The 19,304-nt window shown below is 42.0% G+C and overlaps 1 protein-coding gene and 1 long non-coding RNA gene across 6 annotated transcripts in view; one reads left to right on the forward strand and one right to left on the reverse strand.

Moving 5' to 3' along the window:
• CLIP1 (CAP-Gly domain containing linker protein 1) overlaps window positions 1-19,304 on the reverse strand; it is a 146,874-nt gene that overhangs the window by 120,949 nt on the left and 6,621 nt on the right. Inside the window, exon 1 of one of the 4 annotated variants that reach the window (XM_057746380.1) lies at window positions 3,297-3,423. The exons of the other annotated variants lie outside the window; for them this stretch is intronic. The gene's annotated coding sequence lies outside the window, so the exon portion shown is untranslated. Of the gene's footprint in view, window positions 1-3,296; window positions 3,424-19,304 lie in introns of those variants that run through there. 4 annotated transcript variants of the gene reach the window in all.
• On the forward strand, window positions 2,238-18,164 carry LOC130859084 (uncharacterized). 2 transcript variants are annotated; one of them, XR_009055166.1, is made up of 5 exons: window positions 2,238-2,343; window positions 12,162-12,278; window positions 12,775-12,886; window positions 17,468-17,518; window positions 17,940-18,164. It is a non-coding gene; the product is annotated as an uncharacterized LOC130859084 (long non-coding RNA). The 2 variants fall into 2 exon arrangements; XR_009055165.1 differs by lacking the exon at window positions 2,238-2,343 and adding an exon at window positions 3,514-3,727.

A 19,304-nucleotide genomic window follows, 5' to 3' on the forward strand; every position in this document is an offset into this window, starting at 1 on the left:
AATAATACAAACTAAAGTTCAGTTTCTAGCTCTGTATTCACTGGCTGTGTGGCCTTTTAGGCAAGTTAGTGAAATTCTTTAAGCCTTACTTTCCCCATCTTTAACTTTTTCTTCATCAAAATCACTAATAACATGGCACAAAATTCTTTATCTTTCCTATTTTAAAATGTTTTAACACATTTTAAGGACTACAACCTATATGGCCTTAAGTGACCTGTCCCCTCCCAAGCACCCACCTCAGGACCTCTGCATGTACTGTTCCCTGCTCTTAGTATGCTCTGGGATCTACATTCCCTCACTTCCTCTAGATCTCTATTTAAAAGTCATTTTCTCAGCAAGGCCTCCTCTTATCACCGTATCTAAAATTCCCATTACCCTAACTCTTGTCCCCAAAACTTCATATTCCCCTTTCCCTGATTTACTTATTTTTTTCTTACCATGTGTCACTTTCCAACATACAATAAAATTTATTAATATAGTACTGTCTGCCTCCCCTACTTGAAGGGGAGTTCAAGAGAGCAAGGATTCCTGTCTATTTACTGCTGTATCACCAGCACTCAGAACAGCACCCGGCACACAGCAGGTGCTCAGTAAATATTTGTTGAGTGAATACCAAAAGAGACCTAAGTACTGTCCACATATAAGTACATGACAGTCCCACAAGCTCCCTCTGGGGAGACTCCCACACACTTCAAAAATACTGAAAAGAACTATTGGCTTGCAACGATTAATAAACAAGTGTCCGTTCTTTACATCAGACAAAAACACTCAACCCCCCACCTCATTTGTACAAGGAAGAGAGGGAAAGAAGCTGATAATTCAGATGAAGTGGAAAATTACATGAGGTGAAAAGTCTCACTTTAGTTAACACTGCACAAAGTTTTCTTTTAACGTTAACAAATATTAAGCCATCTTCCTGTGGCTTTACTCCACTACCTTCAGTTTTTTTCTTTAGCTTTAACTTCTACAACAGCAGTCCTGAAACTTATGGGCCTCATATTTTCAGTTAACTAAATAATAAATATGTACTGAGCACATGGGACTCTGCAGAACTCTGTAGAGAGTGCTATAAAGTTAAATATAAGGTCCTTGATATATACATATATACATACACACATACCATTGAGATATATATACACACACAGGTACACACAAACCTTGAGGTAGACACACACACACAGGGAAGAACAGAAATACATCTGTAAAAAATAATGAACACCAGGCAGCCAATATGTGACAAATTCAAAAGTGCCTACCTTTGTATGGAGTATAAGAGGACCAGGTCAACTCTTACACACCACATGCTGGGTTTAGAACCCCAAGAGAGACAGCACTTAAAAGCAAGAGTCAAACATTACTGACTGAAGTTCACACACATTTATGGGTCACATGGGATGCGACAGACTCAACATTAGGCACCAGATTAAAAAAAAAAAATTAAGGTACATAAGAGGAGCACCGAATTTTAAACTCCTAAAGAACAGAAACCAGATCTGTCTAGGTCGTATTGAAGCACAAGCAGGAGCTTAAGCAATTGTTGAAAAAAGGAGGGACAGGCAGATCTTTATCTTTAGACAGAATACCTTCTTCAGGGTCCACCAGTTTGTTTTTTACCCTTTTGAACTAGGCCTAGTAGGAAGCCTAAGTTGTACTTTACCACTCTCTCTGAACCTCAAAAACCCAGGCCCCTGGCCAAACAATCACCCACTTTCTTTGCTTTAAAAAGGGCCAGCCTTGCTCCTTGCCAGAAAGTTACTGTACTCATATAATTACTAAGCACCTGGAGTCAGAATCCCTGAGCTCAAATCCTGACACCACCTCTTATCAGCTGTGTGACCCTGAGCAAGGTTCCTGACCTTTCTATGCCTCCTTTGTAAAATGGGGATAATAATAGCACCAGCATTGGGTTAGGTTAATAATGAGATAAAACATTTAAAAGACTTTCCCAGAGCCTGACCACAGGAAGCCCTCAATAAATGTTAATATTTCCAGAGAAAAATGTCGCAGAGCTGAGGAGCAACATACCTGATTCTTGCAAAAGGTTATCATTTTAACCCAAAATTCTAATACATTTGGTCTCCGGACTTGTGCATACTGTAGGTAACAGTAGTAATAAAAATTTTTTTTTAAAAAAACAGTAACACCAACCAACCATAAACACACCCATAAGGGCAGCAGCAGTAACAGTAACACTGAGCTCTTACTGGCCAGGCGCTGTCCTAACCCAAAACAGGAAGAAGGCAAGGCTGCTGAATCCACCCCCTCCACCACCAACAAAAGCAGCATTTTCTCCACCCTTCTTTTTAAATACGGTGATTGGCGCCCAGGTTTTGCTAAAAACAGGTAACTAAAGATTACAGACTTAACGTGTAATTTCTTCCTACCAAAGAGGTGGGGCTGGGAAGGGAGGAGGCGGTGGTGCTCGGTTCCAGCCAGATGCAAAAGCCACATGAAAGTGGAGAAACAGCCGAGTTCAGGGTTTCTCCCCAGAACAAAATCCGACGTCGGAAGCACTTAGACCTCCAGAGGAGGGGAATCCGAAGGCTCTGCTTTTAAAATAACCTCTGAACAAGTGTCATCTGTCTTCCGAGCCAATCCCCTGCCGAGGCAGAAGGTTCGGGTTACGGGGCAGCGGTGTTGTTTCAGAAATCCCTGTCACCTCTTGTCATCCACCTTCTCCAAGAACCACCGTCTCGCTCGGGGGGTGGGGAGGGGTGGGGAGTGGGGGACAAAAGCCACGGCCGGCCAGGCCAGCCCGCCGGCCGGCGCCCGCCTCGGAGGCCACGGCCAGGGTGCCCTCCATTCCGGCCCGCGGGCACCGAGGCTTGCCAAGGGCCCGACGAAAGCTCAGGTGGCCGCCGGGGCAACAGGTCCCGCCGGACCTCGGCCCCCCGGGGGTCCGCCCCCCACCCCCCACCCCCCCAGGGCCGAGGGGAGCAGAGAGGGGCGCCGGGGAGGGAGCGGCGCCTGGGGCGGCGCAGGGGCAAGGAGTCCAAGCTCCATCTTGAGGCGGGCGGAGGAAGGGAAGGCCGGGCTCGGCGCTGACAGGGCCGGCCACTTTTCCGGCTCCGGGGGGAGCCCCCCAGGGACCCCCGGCCTCCAGGGCCACCTCCCCGGGGCTCCCCGCGGCCCCTCGGGGGCGGCCCGCTGCGCCGGACTCGGTCGCCCCCTGCTCGGACGCCGGGCCCGGCCCCCGGCCCCAAGCCGGGCGGTCGGGAGCGGGCCGGGCGGCGAGGGAGGGGATAGGTGAGGAGGGGACGGGGAAGGGGAGAGGGCCCGCACCGCGCCCCGCTCACCGCTCGCCGCCGCCTCGGTCGCCGCCAGTCGCCGCCACCTGCCCCACTGCAGCAGCAGCAGCCGCGCGGCCGCCGCCTCCCGGCTCGTCGGCTCGGGGCGGGGGAGAGCGTGACGCGCTGCCGCGGGGCCGGGCGGGCGCGCGCCGCTCGGAGAAGACGCCGCGGCGGCTCCTCCCCGCGCGCTCCGCCGCCGCGCCCACCCCGGCCCGCCCCGCGCCCCGCACCTCGCGGCCGGCACCCCGCGGCCCGCGTCGGGCCGCGGCCCCCCGCCGCCGCCTCTTTGTCTGCACCCGTCGCGGCTCCGGGGAGGCGAACCCCAGACCCCTGGCGCGCCCGCCGTCCCGCCCTCAGATCCTCACGAGGACCGGGATGGGGAGGAAGGTGCGAGGGTAACCCGAGAGGCCTGGACCGAGGGGCTTCTCATCATCTCGGTTAGTTCCCCATTTTCTGAAAGTGTTCCCAGAATTTGCAAGTCACACCCGCTAGCTCCATTCAGTCTTGACCGCCCAGCCTGTTAGTTTACAGCTGATTTTTTTTTTTTTTTTTTTTTGGCCAGACCCCCGCGGTGAGAAACCCTTTGAAACAAGCTAGGAGGAGCTGCCCACAGCTGGTTAAGTTTAGGGAGCATCCTCTCTGCCCTCCTCGCCCTCCAGAATGAGGAATCCCTGGGGAAAACTGAAAGGCGCTGCCTCCAGCAAGTGAAGCTTGGGAAGAACCATCTCTGCTCTCCCCTTTCCCTCCAGGGAAAGACCGACGGTTTAAAATCCTGCGAAACAAGCCCAGCACTTGCTCCATTAGTTTGAGAAAAGCCTCTTTTATTCGCCCCAGCCACTTGGACGGAAGCCCTGCTTAGTGTCCCGTCCTCCCACCTCCCCCCAGGGGTCTCCTTTAAAAGCTTGTGAAAGGGCCTGGAGGGGAGGCAGCAACAGCCTACTCCGGGCTGGTGCAGCGGAGGGCGGCCAGCATTTCACTCCCATGGACCATGGCAACCCCAGACGCTTGGCAGCTCCTGGGAGGAATTTGCAGCTGTCAGGGAAGCCCAGGATTTTTCAGCGACTCGCTGGTGCATAGGGGGCCCGGGGCTTCCTCCTCCTCTCCGGTAGAAGGGAATAATCGGGAAGGTGACCCCTTTGCTGACCTTTATTCAAAGCACCGTACTGCCTGGACCAACAAACGTGCACAGAGCAGGGGAAGGAAACTGCACTGAAAATGCACGGAGTTCTGAACAAATAAGTAAATTTATCTGCGGGCCCCTCCCCTTGAGTCACCTTTTAAGTCGCAAAAATTCTCTTTCCTAATTCAACATCGCTTTAGTTTGCAAGTTGCAAGGTCAAAGTGTGATGACACCCCGATATCCAGTATGGATATTCCTAATTTGAAAGGCACACCTCAACCTCTCATCTGAACACTTTTCAGCTCTAATACACCACCTGTGTTATCATGGATGTCCTAGAAAGAGGCAAAGACCACTGTTATTCGTGGGGTGCAAATATACAAACTTCTGATTTTCTCTTTTCTCCTCTACTCATTCTGCTCAGGCTGTCTTTATTTCTAAGTGCTTATATTTTGTTCATTATGGACTTTTTTTTGCATTAATTTTTATTTTTAGAGTATTACTTTAAAATAGTATTTTTCTTGACTACTGTTTTTTTAGTGCCCGCTTAAATTTTGTGACAAAGGCCTAGTCCCTGCCCTACAACCAGGGCATTGACTGTGTTCAGTCCCACAGTGTGGCTGGTGTTAGGACTAAAGAAGTTGTTCAGTCCTATTTCAAAATAAGCATTCACATTCCATTTTTAGAGCTGAGCCACTGAGCTTTTTTAAATGTATGTTTGCTGTAAAAGTATTAGAACAGCTCCATTGATAAAGCTTTGGAGATGGAGGGAAGTGGTAGAAATTGAAAGGCAGGTAGGAGCTCCCAAACCTTCATTTTACAAAGTGGGGAAGTCATTAAATACGTTTTGTTGTTGTTGTTGTTGGCTAGGAAAAAAAAAAAAAGGTTTACTCATATCATTAATGTAACTAATAAGAATAACTACGAATAGTGGTAGACCTGCGTGGAGGGGAAGAGGTAGTGGTGCTTTAGTCTTAACACAAAGTCAATAGAGAATGTCTATAGATGATAAATAAATAACAATATCAATATACTTTTAGAGATATGGAAGTTACCACCTGAAGAACTGAAAGCAAAAAATTAGTGGTATCTGGGGAACAGTGTTGGGGAGATTGGCAGAACAATGTTGCTTTTATTTATACACCCTGATATACTTTATTTTTTTAAAATGTGCATGCATTGCTTTGATTTCTTTTTCTTTTTTTTTTTTTTTAAGGTATTTAAGGTCCTCAAACAAAGGAATTTAAGGATTTAACTTCCTCAAATAAATGAACGGAGAATATTCTCTGCAAAGTGATGGGTGTTCATAGTTTGTTTCTACACAGCTCTTTAGCTTCATTCTTTCTCTGACAGCTTCTGGCTATACAGCAGGTTTATTATTTTGTTTATTACCTTACTCCACACCTACTTGCCTGTAAATTTCAAGAGAGCAAGAATTGTTGGCTCATTCATTGCTCTAGCTGCATCCCCAGAATATGCTTGCTTCATAGTAGATTCGTTTTTAAAAGGATGTAGTATAAGACTTCAAGTTCTAAGTAACTAGGGACTTTTTTCCAGAATTTTGTCTTTTTTTTTAAAGAACAATAGTTGTTCACTACATAAAATTAAAACAAGTAAAATGAAGAAAACAGCACAGTTATAATCCCACACATCCAGAGAAAAGTACTATAAATAATGGTTTTAAGTTAATTCACTACTGTTAAAAAATATTTTAAATCTTTCACTAAGGCACAAATAGTTCTTACTGCCATTCAAAAATAATACTCAGTATAAAATAATGGTTGGAGAGTACTTTGTAAATTTCTAAAAAAGATGTGAGGGATTTATAGAGCTTTTAAAATATGAAATGAAACAAAAGCTGTCAAGACAAGCACACTCTAAATTAAAGGTAAATTTTTTTTATTTCTTTTTTCTTTTTCTTTTTTTAAGCCCCTGAACCGTAATAGATAACAATTAAAAATGTAAATCCTTCAGTTATAAAATAAATGTCATGAGGATGTAACATACAATATGGTGACTACAGTTAGTAATATTATATTGCATATTTGAAAGTTGCTAAAAGAGCAAATCTTAAAATCATCACAAAAAAAAATTTTTTTTGCAACTGTGTCTGGTAACAAATGTTAACTAGCCTTATTGTGGTGATCATTTCACAATCTATACAAACATTGAATCATGTTTTATACTTGAAACTAATATAATGTTATATGTCAATTATACCTCAATAAAAATTTTAATGTAACCCCTAAGAGATAGTCCATAACTAAAATAATTTTTATAAAGACATAGGAATTCATTTTCAGTATGCTATTTTTTTAATTACATCTACTTTTATTAGCATTGTTTCAGAAACCAGAGTCAAATTAATTTCATTCACTCATCCATCAAATATTTACTGGCCCCCTGCTGTGTCCCAGGCACTGTTCCAGGTATTGAAGGAGCTCAGCAGTGAAGATCAAGTCCCTATCCTCCAACCTTGACTTCTACTGCTACATGGTTTACTAAATCAAGGTGGTATAATCACTGTTCTGTGAATTCCACTGGTTTTATGCCCAAGGTAGATAGAATGCACCAGACCATACTCCTTGTCAATTTCATTCAGCTCTGCTAAAAATTGAGAGACTTATAAAGTCAGATACAAGAAAAATGTTTAACTTTGGTGTTTAAGGAAATATTAACATTTCCTTGCAAAAGTAAGGAGCTAGTGCTGGTTCATTTAATCAAAGAGTGACAAATCCAGAGCAAGACAGTGTCTTAAACTGCAAAGAAAGGAAACCAAAAAATAAATCCCACAACACATGATGAAGCATTCAGACTATTTTGGACCAAACGTTAGGTTTATCACTGAAACCAGTTAAGACTGTCTGCCATATCTATTTTATACAAACAATGCTGACGGTGGTGGTTTCATGGAATTTTTTAAGAAGCAAAACAATGAAAGAATGACAGGCTACTAAATTTAAATGCATAGATCACTTCTCAAGGAGAACCATCTTGTGACAACAAAAGCCGTATTGTACACGTTCAGTTAACAAAGAACAATATCAGTAGGGCACCACACACCGTGATGTAAGCTGTATTTAAGGCCTTCTAAATAGACTACTGCTTTGAGTGCGTGTACTTTCATGATGAGGGGGTTGAACAAGATGACTTATAACGTTCCTACCACAAACATTTTTAAGATTCTGTGACTTGTATCCAGTGAAGCAAAACATTTGTGAAATCAATGGTTGATCCAGCAATTCTAATTCAACAAATATTTGAGTGCATAAAAAGTGGATTCTATCTTCAGCAAAAAATCCAGCAGACTCAAACAAATACACGTATACACATGTTCACAGCAGCACTATTCTCAATAGCCAAAAGGTGGAAACAAGCCAGATGTCCATCAATAGATGAATGGATAAACAAATTATGGTACATACGTACAATGCACCATTACTCAGTCAAAAGAAAAAAGTGAAGTACTGATACATGCTACAACCTGGGTGAACACTGAAAACATTATGTTGAATGAAAGAAGCCAGACACCAGAGGTCAAATATTGTCTGATTCCATTTATATTTATATGAAGTATCCAGAAAGGATATTTATATGAGATAGCCCAAACTATCGAAAGCCATAGAGACAGAATACAGATAGTCGTTGCCAGTGATGAGGGGGAAAGGGAAGTTGCAATCAACTGTTTAATGCGTACAGGTCTCCTTTGGGGATGAAAAAAAATGTTTGGAACTAGATAGAAGCATTTGTGGCACACGAAATGCTACTGAATTGTATACTTTAAAATGATTGATTTTATATTATGTGACTATTATCTCAATAAAAATACATAAATAAATGAAAGTAATAAATACTCAAACAAAAAAAAAAGGCAAGTAGAGAATGGATGATAACCAGGTAGGTGGGAGATTTTGGAAAAGAGATTTTTTTAATTGGGAGGCTGTTTGGACTAACGTCCTTCCCAACTCTGTCTATTATTTGACTGACTGAGCTCTTCTGTAGTGTTCAATCACAACCATATTAGATCTAAAAAGTATAACTGTACAAAAGAGACCAAAATTACATTTAAACTCTAAATTAAGGAAATGTGTACAGGGAATTGTCAGCTTCTGCCAGGGCTTGTATTCAAATAAAATGACTAAATCTCTCTTAGACACCTTCTAGAAGGAAAGGCTCAAACTAAATAGGCAGATTTAATACTATCCTCAATCTTACATCATGGAAATAATAGATAGTTTTTAACTGATTTCAAATAAAAAATTAATACTAGATTAATCAGTTTATTTAACTAGTACTCATTAATACTAAATTAATTGATGCCTCACTGTGTGAGGATGCGTGTATGTCTTTCTGAGTATACATTTATTACATGTGAAGAGGTCAATTGGATACACTTGGGTTTAATGGATATACTGGGTTGTCAATGAGACATATCAGGATTTCCCGGGGAAAATATATTAATATAAATTAATATTGTATCATTATAAAAAAAGGAAGGTACAAAACAATGTGCATAATATGCTATTTTTTTCCTAAATAAGCAAGGGAGAGATATAGACATACCTGTTTAATGGAAGTATTTATTTTAAACAAAATATTAATGCACGTTTCTTGTTGTGTTCCTCATACCTGAACTTGACCCTAAACCAACGCAAGGCATCCACTTGCCATGACTGCAAGGTGGGAGAAAAAGTGAAGTAGGGTTGTTACCCAAGAAGAGAAAAGAAAAAGAAGGAATTAATATTCAGATTCTGACATTCAAACAGGATGTTTGTAACAGCTTTGTTGAGATGTCATTCACATACCCTATAATTCACCCACTAAAGTGTACAAATCAATTTTGGTATGTTACATTGCTAACTTTTAATTGTAGTGAAAAATACGAAACATAAAATGCACCACTCTAACCATTTTTAAGTGCACAGCAGTGGAATTAGTTGCATTCACAATGTTGTGCAACCCAAAACAGAATTTCATAGGGAAAAAAAAATGGCTTGGTGTTCCAGCTTTGTCAAGCAAGAAAGGATTATTAAAAATTCCTTTAGCTCCCATTTGTCCTACCAAGGGCCTGGAAGACCACAGAGTCTTAGGAGGCTGGATATGGGAACAAAGAGAATATGGCATTGAAGAAATAAGAGAGAATGCTGTACTTCCAGGCCTTGGAGTTGATGGGAAAGATCAAGAGAGCAGGTGAGGATCCACAGGTTGAGATCTGGAGCAGGGAACGGGGGTGGCCCCCAGAACAAGACTCTTTGTCCCTACTCTACATTTGAGAGTCTGGAAGAAAACCCTTAGGCAGGGTGGTAGCTCTATGCCATTGTTGTTAAGAAGATGGTCAAGGACTTCCCTGGTGGGACAGTGGTTAAGAATCTGTCTGCCAGTGCAGGGGACACAGGTTCAATCCCTGCTCCAGGAAGATCCCACATGCCGTGGAGCAACTGAGCCCGTGTGCCACAACTATTGAGCCTGGGCTCTAGAGCCCGTGAGCCACAATTACTGAGCCCGTGTGCTGCAACTACTGAAGCCCGCTCGCCTAGAGCCTGGGCTCCGCAACAAGAGAAGCCTCTGCAATGAGGAGTCGGTGCACCACAATGAAGAGTAGCCCTTGCTCTCCACAACTAGAGAAAGCCCGTGTGCAGCAACGAAGACCCAATGCAGCCAATAAATACATAAATAAATAAATTAGTTAAATAAAAGAATAAAGAAGATGGTCAAGAAGAAGGTCAGGCATAGGGAAGATCTGGTTTGAGCTTCTGGGTCTCCCTTAGACGTGAATGGCTGGTTGAGAGTTCTGCGTGCTTGCTCTGGGACCCCCTGTGGCAGCATCATGGCACAGAATCAGAGGTGCCCACTGTGCCAGCAAGAGGAGGGAAGGCTGAGTCAGCAGGAGGAGTGCTAAGTCCCAACTGAGCCAAGAAAGCATATGTTGGGAACAGACTCCAAGCAAACACATGGACACAGAACCAGGATCGCTGCCCTCAAAGAACTCAGCTGTGGCTGACATCGCTGATTACCAACCCGAGATCCTGTCCCTTCCTTTGACTTAACAAACCCCAGTTATATTTGACATGGCAATGAGCCCAACAATGTATGCTCACTTACTCAGGCTTCTCCTAGCGCATTCGGCTAGAGGTGCTTCCGGGAAAGCTTTTGCTTCTCTGATAAATGGAGACAGACAGAGATGTGCTATCTGGAGCCAAAGCAGCTATGTTGTCATCCCGAGGTAGTGAACACGGAGACAAAAGCCAACAGGTCAAAGTGACAGAGCAGAAAGCTTGAAAGAACAGAATTCCTCTCCTAGAAACAGAACTGTTAATCTGGGGCAAATATTTGGTAAGAACAAAAATAGAGCTGCTTAGAATGATAAAATAAATATTTGAGGGCTAACAGACTTGCTGAAAAGGAACTTTGTGAAGAAAACAGAAATGGCTACCAAGGATTTTTATTGTCTTACTCTATGTTGTGTGTAACTGTGTCTTACTCCAATTTTTTAAGAAAATGTTTGTCTTTATGAATCTGATTTTGCTTTCAGGGGAAAGCCATGTAGTCCTGAGTCCTGCTCCAATGTAGACATGGGTTCAGAGGAAACCAAAAGTTACTTATAGGAGTTTTTCCTTAGTGGAGAGTCTTCAGATGACACTTGCATGCTCTGTAATGTATATATCCATATATGAATACAAGCACAAGTAGTATTTTCACATATAAATCATCTCATTGTTCTGGACTTTGCCAGATAAGATAGTTTGTCATATTTTTATTTAACTTTCTGCATACCTAGGTAGATCTCAAGTTGAGCAGTGATGCCAAGTATATAAATTATACATTTTTAAAATAATTTTTAATTTTTATAGTTTTAAAGGTTACTGTAACTAACTGTATATTTTGTAATAACTGTAAATAACCATTTACAGTTATTATGAAATATGGATTATATTCCCCATGTCATTCAAGAATGTGAGGATAATGGGAGAAAATATTTGCAAATCATATATTTGTTAAGGAATTTGTACTGAGAATATATAAGGAACACTACACTGCAAAATTAAAAGATATGTAACTCAATTAAAAAATGGGTAGAGGATTTGAATAGACATTTGTCCAAAAATACACAAATGGACAACAAGCACATGGAAGGATGCTCAACATCATTAATCATCAGGGAAATGCCAATCAAAATCACGATGAGATACCACTTCACAGCCACAAAGATAACAGAAATTAAAAAGGCAGACAGGGGCTTCCCTGGTGGCACAGTGGTTAAGAATCTGTCTGCCAATGCAGGGGACACGGGTAGGGAACTAAGAGGTACAAACTATTATGTATAAAATAAATAAGCTACAAGGATATACTGTACAGCACAGAGATTATAGCCAATATTTTATAATAACTATAAATGGAGTATAACCTTTAAAAATTTGAATCATTATGTTGAACACCTGAAACTGATATGTTATATATCAACTCTGTCTCCATAAAAACAATTAATTAAAAAAAAACTGTCGTACAATATTCATAATTGCTGACTCGAATCCTGCTCACAGCACCAAAAAAATAAATAAATAAAATAATAATAATTGCTGAATCTAAGAGACAGTTTATGGGTATCCATTATATTATTCATTCAATTTCCAGTATGTCTACTCCCTTCCACAGTCTTATCAAAATGATGATAAAAGGATGAAAACCCACAGGGATAAAGAGAAGGGAAGAGGTGCCAACAGTGTTTTTGTTTTTTTTTCCTTTTCTAACAGCAAGTTTTTGGAGGATGAGAGGCTGATAGAAGAATACCTGCCTTTAGTAGAGAAAAGGAAGCTGCACGGAACTTCAGTGGGGATACTCATAAGGGGGAGGATCCTGGAAAAGCACAGGTAGGAGGCACTGGGCCTGCAAAATATAGGGATGAATTGTGGGGCTGCCCTTAAACCGCTGGATACTCCCACCCACTCTTGGACTTTCAGCCTTGCTGCTTCCACAGGGATCTTTTTTATTTATTTATATTTATATTTTTATGTTTTATTTATTTTTATTTATTTTGTATTTACTTATTTTTGTAGGATCTTAGTTCTCTGACCAGGGATCCAACCTGTACCCTTGCAATGGAATCGCGGAGCTCTAACTGCTAAACTGCCAGGGAATTCCCCTGCAAGGAAGCTTTTTAGCCACGTTTGGGCCTTTGGGTTTCTTCCTCAGGGTTTTACGTCCCAATAGGGTCATCCGATTGGCCCGGCCTCTGTCCCAGGGCTGGGCTGCAGATGTCAGGGATGGAGGAGAGGGACCAGCACTGCCTCTTTGGTCCTGTATCAGGAAAAGGGGCTCAGAATCTACCCCAAATTTCACCAAATTGGAATGTCATTTGGATTCTAGGCATCAAGAAGTGATAAATGTCCACTTCCCCTTCTAAGACTTAAGTGTTCAAGTTCAAAGCCATCATAAGAGCAACTGCTGTATTTGAATAAACATCTCACCAGTCAAAATGGTGAGTATTTTGACAATATTTTGTCAACATTCCCAAAATGTTAAGGATGATAATTGCATGGTAGTGATTCTCATGTTGTTATTCTCAAGAAAAGATTCCATAATTCAATGAGCTTAATAAAACCTTTTTTTCATTTCTTAAGTTATCATTACTCTATCAAAAAATCATAAGGCACGGGACTTCACTGGTGGTGCAGTGGTTAAGAATTCACCTGTCCCCTGAAGGGAACACAGGTTCAAGCCCTGGTCCAGGATGATCCCACATGCCACAAAGAAACTAAGCCCGTGCGCCACAACTACTGAGCCTACACTTTAAGAGCCTGCGAGCCAAAACTACTGAGCCCTCAAACCACAACTACTGAAGCCTGTGCGCCTAGAACCTGTGCTCTGCAAGAAGAGAAGCCACCGCAATGAGAAGCCCACTTACCGCAACAAAGAGTAGCCCCTGCTCACCACAACTAGAGAAAGCCCGCATGCAGCAACAAAGACCTAGCGCAGCCAATAAAAATAAATAATAAATAAATAAATTAAAAAAAAATCATAAGACGATGTTAGAACTCATCTCAAATCTTCCATTTTCCCATTTGTCCACCAAGCCCTAAGACTCATGAATCTTCCTGGCATCTGAAGTTACTTTTCTACCTGCTGCACCACAGTGCTTTTTCACTTTGTAACTATGTGAAGACCATAAAAGCAAAAACTGGGGCCTTGGGTGAGGAAGTTAATTTTAGTTTCGAATGTTCCTTTTGTCATTCTGCAGCAAGGCTTCAGGCTGCTAAAGTTAATTCTCCTCCCTGTGTTTGTTTCAAGGAGATTAAGTGCAAAAGAAAACTAGTTTGTATTTTTTTTCCATTATATAATCTGTAGACAGTGCTTCTGGTTTGGCAGTAAAAATACAAACAAATGAGAAACAGTAACAACAACAAAACACACACAAGCACGCCCATACACACTCGCGCGCGCGCGCACACACACACTCGCCGGCTTTAAAGCTAAATGCGCAAAGTCACAAGACAAATTTTATCTAAGTGAATTTATTCACATATGGTATCTCTCCTTCAGAAAACAGAGCAAATGAAGAAGATAGTCAAATAGTATTACTCAAAGGGAAGAAAAGATACAGAAAGCTTTCCAGCTACTCATGCCTGTAAAAAGCTGCATTAGACAACTACCTCCCAAGAAAGCCAGCCACTTACATTTTCCACGTCTCCCAGCTAAAAATACATCTAGCATAACGACAAGCAATAATGCACTGCTTCAGATCTCTGCATCTGAATAGCACAGGGTAATTACCCACTGTAATATTATGTCCTTGTGAGAACAGGAGGTAAAGTATTATTATCCCCATTTCACAGATTAAAGAACTGAGACCATGTAAATTAAAAGCTCAAGGCTACTGGAGTCAACAAAGGTTGAAGCTCAAAGAGTTCATAGGCCTTCCTACAAAATTGATGAGTGTGCTTTTCTGCATTCAGACTCTTGGCAACTATGGGGTTGAACCATGTGAAATTGCTGGCATTCGGGTAGTTTCGTGCACAAAAACGGCAGCTTCATGTGATTCAGCCTAATTGTTTATGTTTATAGTGGCACAGTGTCTGTGCTAATCCCAAAGCAATGCATCACCTCTCTTTGTGGCTCTCTCCAAAATGAAGGTCCTTGACATCCTTTGATTCTCAAACAAATTGAGATTCTATGCATTATACATTGAACTATAGTCCTTTGTCTGAACTATCTATTGTTGTGTAACAAATTAGTCTAAAACTTAGTGGCTTAAAACCATAAACATGATCTCACACAATGTCTGAGGGGCAGGAATCCAGGAGTGGCTTAGCTGCGCCTTCTGCATCTTGGACTCTCAGGAGGTTGCAGTCAAGATGTCAACTGGGGACTTCCCTGGTGGCGCAGTGGTTAAGAATCCACCTGCCAATGCAGGGGACACGAGTTTGATCCCTGGGCTGGGAAGATCCCACATGCCGCGGAACAACTAAGCCCGTGTGCCACAACTACTGAGCCTGCGCTCTAGAGTCTGTGAGCCACAACTACTGAAGCACACATGCCTAGAGCCTGTGCTCCGCAACAAGAGAAGCCATCGAAATAAGAAGACCACGCACTGCAACGAAGAGTATCCCCTGCTCACCACAGCTAGAGAAAGCCCGTGCACAGCGACAAAGACCCGACACAGCCTATAAATAAATAAATAAATAAATAAATAAATAAATAAATAAATAAGGAGAAATTAAATAACTAATATGATTATACTGGAAGTTTAATATAATTTAACATTTCTCCTTAAGGGGGTTTCTTAGTTCGATTAGGCTGCTACAACAGAATACCGTAGACTGGGTGGCTTGTAAACAACAGAAATTCATACCTCACAGTCTCGGAGGCTGGAAGTCTGAGATCAAGGAGACAGCAGATTCCAAGTCTGGTGAAGGCCTGCTACTAGGTTCACAGATGACCATCTTCTTGCTGTGTCCTCACATAGTGGAAGGGGTAAGGGAGCTCTCTGGGGTCTCTTTTATTTATTTTCATTTTTAAATTTTTTTGGCTGCAACTCGTGACATGTGGGATCCTAGTTCCCAAACCACCGATCAAACGCACGCCCCCTGCAATGGAATCTCAGAGTCTTAACCACTGGACTGCCAAGGAGGTCCTTTGGGTCTCTTTTACAAAGACCCTAATCTTATTCATTAGGGCTCCACCCTTATGCCCTAATCACCACCCGAAGGCCTTAATTCCTAAAACCATCACGTTGGAGTTTCAACATATGAATTTTGGGGAGACACAAACATTCAATCTATAGCACAGGTGATAAAAAGATAAGTTACACTAGGCTAGATGACCCTTTCCCAAGAGGCCTCAGATACTTGCCACGTGGGCCTCTCCATGGGCTGCTTTTGTGTCCTCCCAACATGGCAGCTGGCTTCCCCCAGGATGAGTGATCTGGGAGAGTAAGCAAGGAGGGAGATGCAGGTGTTTTCCACGATCTAGGGTTGGAAGTCACACCACCTGTGCAAAACCTACTCTCTAGCAGTAAGTCACCAAGTCCAGTCCCACTCAAGGAAACAGGAATTAGGCTCCATCTTTTGAAGAGAGGAGTATCTAAGAATTTACAGATATCTTTTATTTATTTATTTTTTAAAATAAATATATACATTTATTTATTGGCTGTGTTGGCTCTTCGTTGCTGCACACAGGCTTTCTCTAGTTGCAGCGAGTGGGGGCTACTCTTCACTGTGGTGCGTGGGCGTCTCATTGCAGTGGCTTCTCTTGTTGCAGAGCACTCTTTTCCCAGTCTGTAGTCTATTTTTTTCACTTTTTGAAAACAGTGCCTTTCAATGAACAGATGGTTTTAAAACTATAGGTCACAGACTATTTCCCTATATTTTCTTTTTTTTAAATATTTTATTTATTTGTTTGTTTGTTTGTTTATGGCTGCATTGGGTCTTTGTTGCTGCATGAGGCCTTTCTCTAGTTGCAGCGAACAGGGGCTACTCTTCATTGCGGTGTGGGGTTCTCACTGCGGTGGCTTCTCTTGCTGCGGATCACAGGCTCAGGTGAGCAGGCTTCAGTAGTTGTGGCATGTGGGCTCAGTAGTTGTGGGTCGAGGGCTCTAGAGCTCAGTAGTTGTGGCGCTCAGGCTTAGCTGCTCCACAGCATGTGGAATCTTCCCAGACAAGGGATTGAACCTGTGTTCCCTGCATCGGCAGGTGGATTCTTAACCACTGCGCCACCAGGGAAGTCCCTCCCTATATTTTCTTATAAAAAATTTTAAGTTTTGCTTTTGGAAGTCCAGAAGCATGCTAATCAGCTAACTGGGTGTATGAATGTCCTGGGATCATCTTAACAAAGCACTAGGAACTGAGTGGCTTAACCAACTGTCATTGTCTCACAGTTCTGGAAGCAGGAAGTCAGAGAGGTTAATTCCCTCTGAGCACTCAGGGGAGGGAATCTGTTCCATGCCTTTCCCTCACTTCTGATATTTGCTGGCATTCCTTGGCTTGTAGATGCATCATTCCAATCTCTACCTCCATCTTCACCTAGCGTTCTTCCTGTATATTTTTGCCTTTGTGTCCAAATTTCCCTTCTATAAGGACATCAGTCATATGAAAGGCTCACCCTATTCCAGTATGACCTCATCTTAACTAAATATAGCTGCAACAACCTAATTTCCAGTTAAGGTCACTTTCTGAGCCTCTGAATCACATTCGACCCAGTAGAGTAGGTAATGCCAGAGGTAACATCTTCAAATATAAGCTTAACTGACTCTAATTCTGGCAGCAGCTGTGTGTCTTCCCCAGGAACACGGTCCAATACCTCTGACCTATTATCTAAGGACCGAGTCTAACAGCCATTAATTTTAACAAGCACCCCCTATATTATGGCTTCAAGAAATTTAATCTTTTCCTGAAGTTACTCTTGGGCTTCTCATCTCTATTTGAGTAAAGTCAAATGCATCCTGATCAGGTGGTGGCATTCTCAGCCAGTCTGAACTTTTAGTAATATTTCATAGTAAGCATCTGAAGTTTATCATGTTCTGCCACATCTAGTAGTTAATCATGTGCTTTCTTTTTCCTCCCAGGACTAGAGGTCTTATTCCTCTCTGCATGAAGAGGTCTCAGAATTGCATATGGTAGGTGCTGCACAAATACTATGCCATTGGCTATCTTATTCACTTGAATAGGATCCCATTTGTGTTACCTTTGAATTTTATCAAACTAATGTCTCACATCAATCATATGACACAAAACATGCAACTTTAAACTTGAATGTGGTACTTTGGGCCAATCATGAGACAAAAATTCCTTGGAAGAGCAGTCTATTTTTGCAGGCCAAATGGATAAGCGTGTTGTAAAAATTTAGTGCACTAAAATCAGGCTGGTTAGTATTACTGTTTGAGACTGTTATCCCAGTGGTTTCTGATTTTAAACATTGTCTTATTCCCCTTCATTTTTTTTCCTTTTCTGGAAGTTACCTGTTTTTAATCTTAGCTACTTCCAAAATACATGAGTTTTGAAACAATTTTAAAACATGTTATCATTCATACTTTCTAGATTGTACAGACTGCACCAAGTGATCACGTGATGTGAGAATTCTCAGCTAAAGAACCGAAGAGACTTAAAATACTTTGCTTGAAATAAATATGGTAGCAGATTTTTAAAAATAGCCACAATATTTTACAGCTCATCTCTTCAACAGGCGAAATCTTTTTTCCCATTCCTTGAATCTGAGCTGGTCTTAGCAACTTGCAATAGGATTTGGTAGAACTGACATTGTGTGAATTGCACAGTGTAGGCCTCAAGAGGCCTTGCAGCGTCTACTTCTGCCTTCCTGGGATGCTTCTGCTGCTAGTAAATGAGCTCAGTCCAGACGCTTGAATGGAGAGAGGGGCCCAGCTGACAACTAATACCAAGAACCCACAAATGGGAGCGAAGTGTCTCAGATCCTCTGGCCCCAGTCAAGCCACCAACTGAATGCAGCCACATGAACGAATCTAAGTGAGATGAGCAGAACTGCCCACCCAACCTACAGAATCATGAGAAACAATAAATTGTTGATAAGTCACTAAGTTTTGGGATCATCTGTTACACAGCAAGAGGTAACTGATACTCAGTCTTTAATATATCATTAAATGTGGGCTTCCCTGGTAGCACAGTGGTTAAGAATCCGCTTGCCAATGCAAGGGACACAGGTTCAAACCCTGGTCTGGGAAGATCTCACGTGCTGCAGAGCAACTAAGCCCATGTGCCACAACTACTAAGCCTGCACTCTAGAGCCCACAAGCTGCAACTAATGAGCCCACGCTCTGCAACTACTGAAGCCTGTGTGCCTAGAGCCCGTGCTGCGCAACAAGAGAAGGCATCGCAAGGAGAAGCCCACACACCGCAACAAAGACCCAACACAGCCAGTTAATAAAAAGAAATAAATAAAATTTAAAAATATACATATATATCATTAAATGTTACTAAATTATTAGTCAAGTCTCAGTTATACATATCAACAAAAGTCAGAGTTAGAACCAAAATGCACAGAAAGCAGAGTTTATTTTTTATTTTTTATTATTTATCTACTTATTAATTTTTGGCTGTGCCTTTAGGCTTGTGGAATCTTGGTTCCCTGACCAGAGACTGAACCCGAGCTACTGCAGTAAAAGCACTGAGTCCTAACCACTGGACCACCAGGGAATTTCTGAGAGTTAAAGAATTTAAACAATCAACTAAATTAGATAGCAAGTACATAAAATTTATAAATAAATTTACTAGATGCCCTTTGGCACATGTAAATGTGATTATGGAACGGAATATATCATTGCCCTTAGGGTTAATAATGAGATAACTTCCTCAATAACCCCTCAGAAATAATAATGAATAACTTCCCTAATCACTCAGAAAAATGAAAGAAGAAATGTGTCTTAAAAA

The sequence above is a fragment of the Hippopotamus amphibius genome, chromosome 8, assembly GCF_030028045.1.
Source record: "Hippopotamus amphibius kiboko isolate mHipAmp2 chromosome 8, mHipAmp2.hap2, whole genome shotgun sequence".
In the NCBI taxonomy this organism is placed as follows: domain Eukaryota; kingdom Metazoa; phylum Chordata; class Mammalia; order Artiodactyla; family Hippopotamidae; genus Hippopotamus; species Hippopotamus amphibius.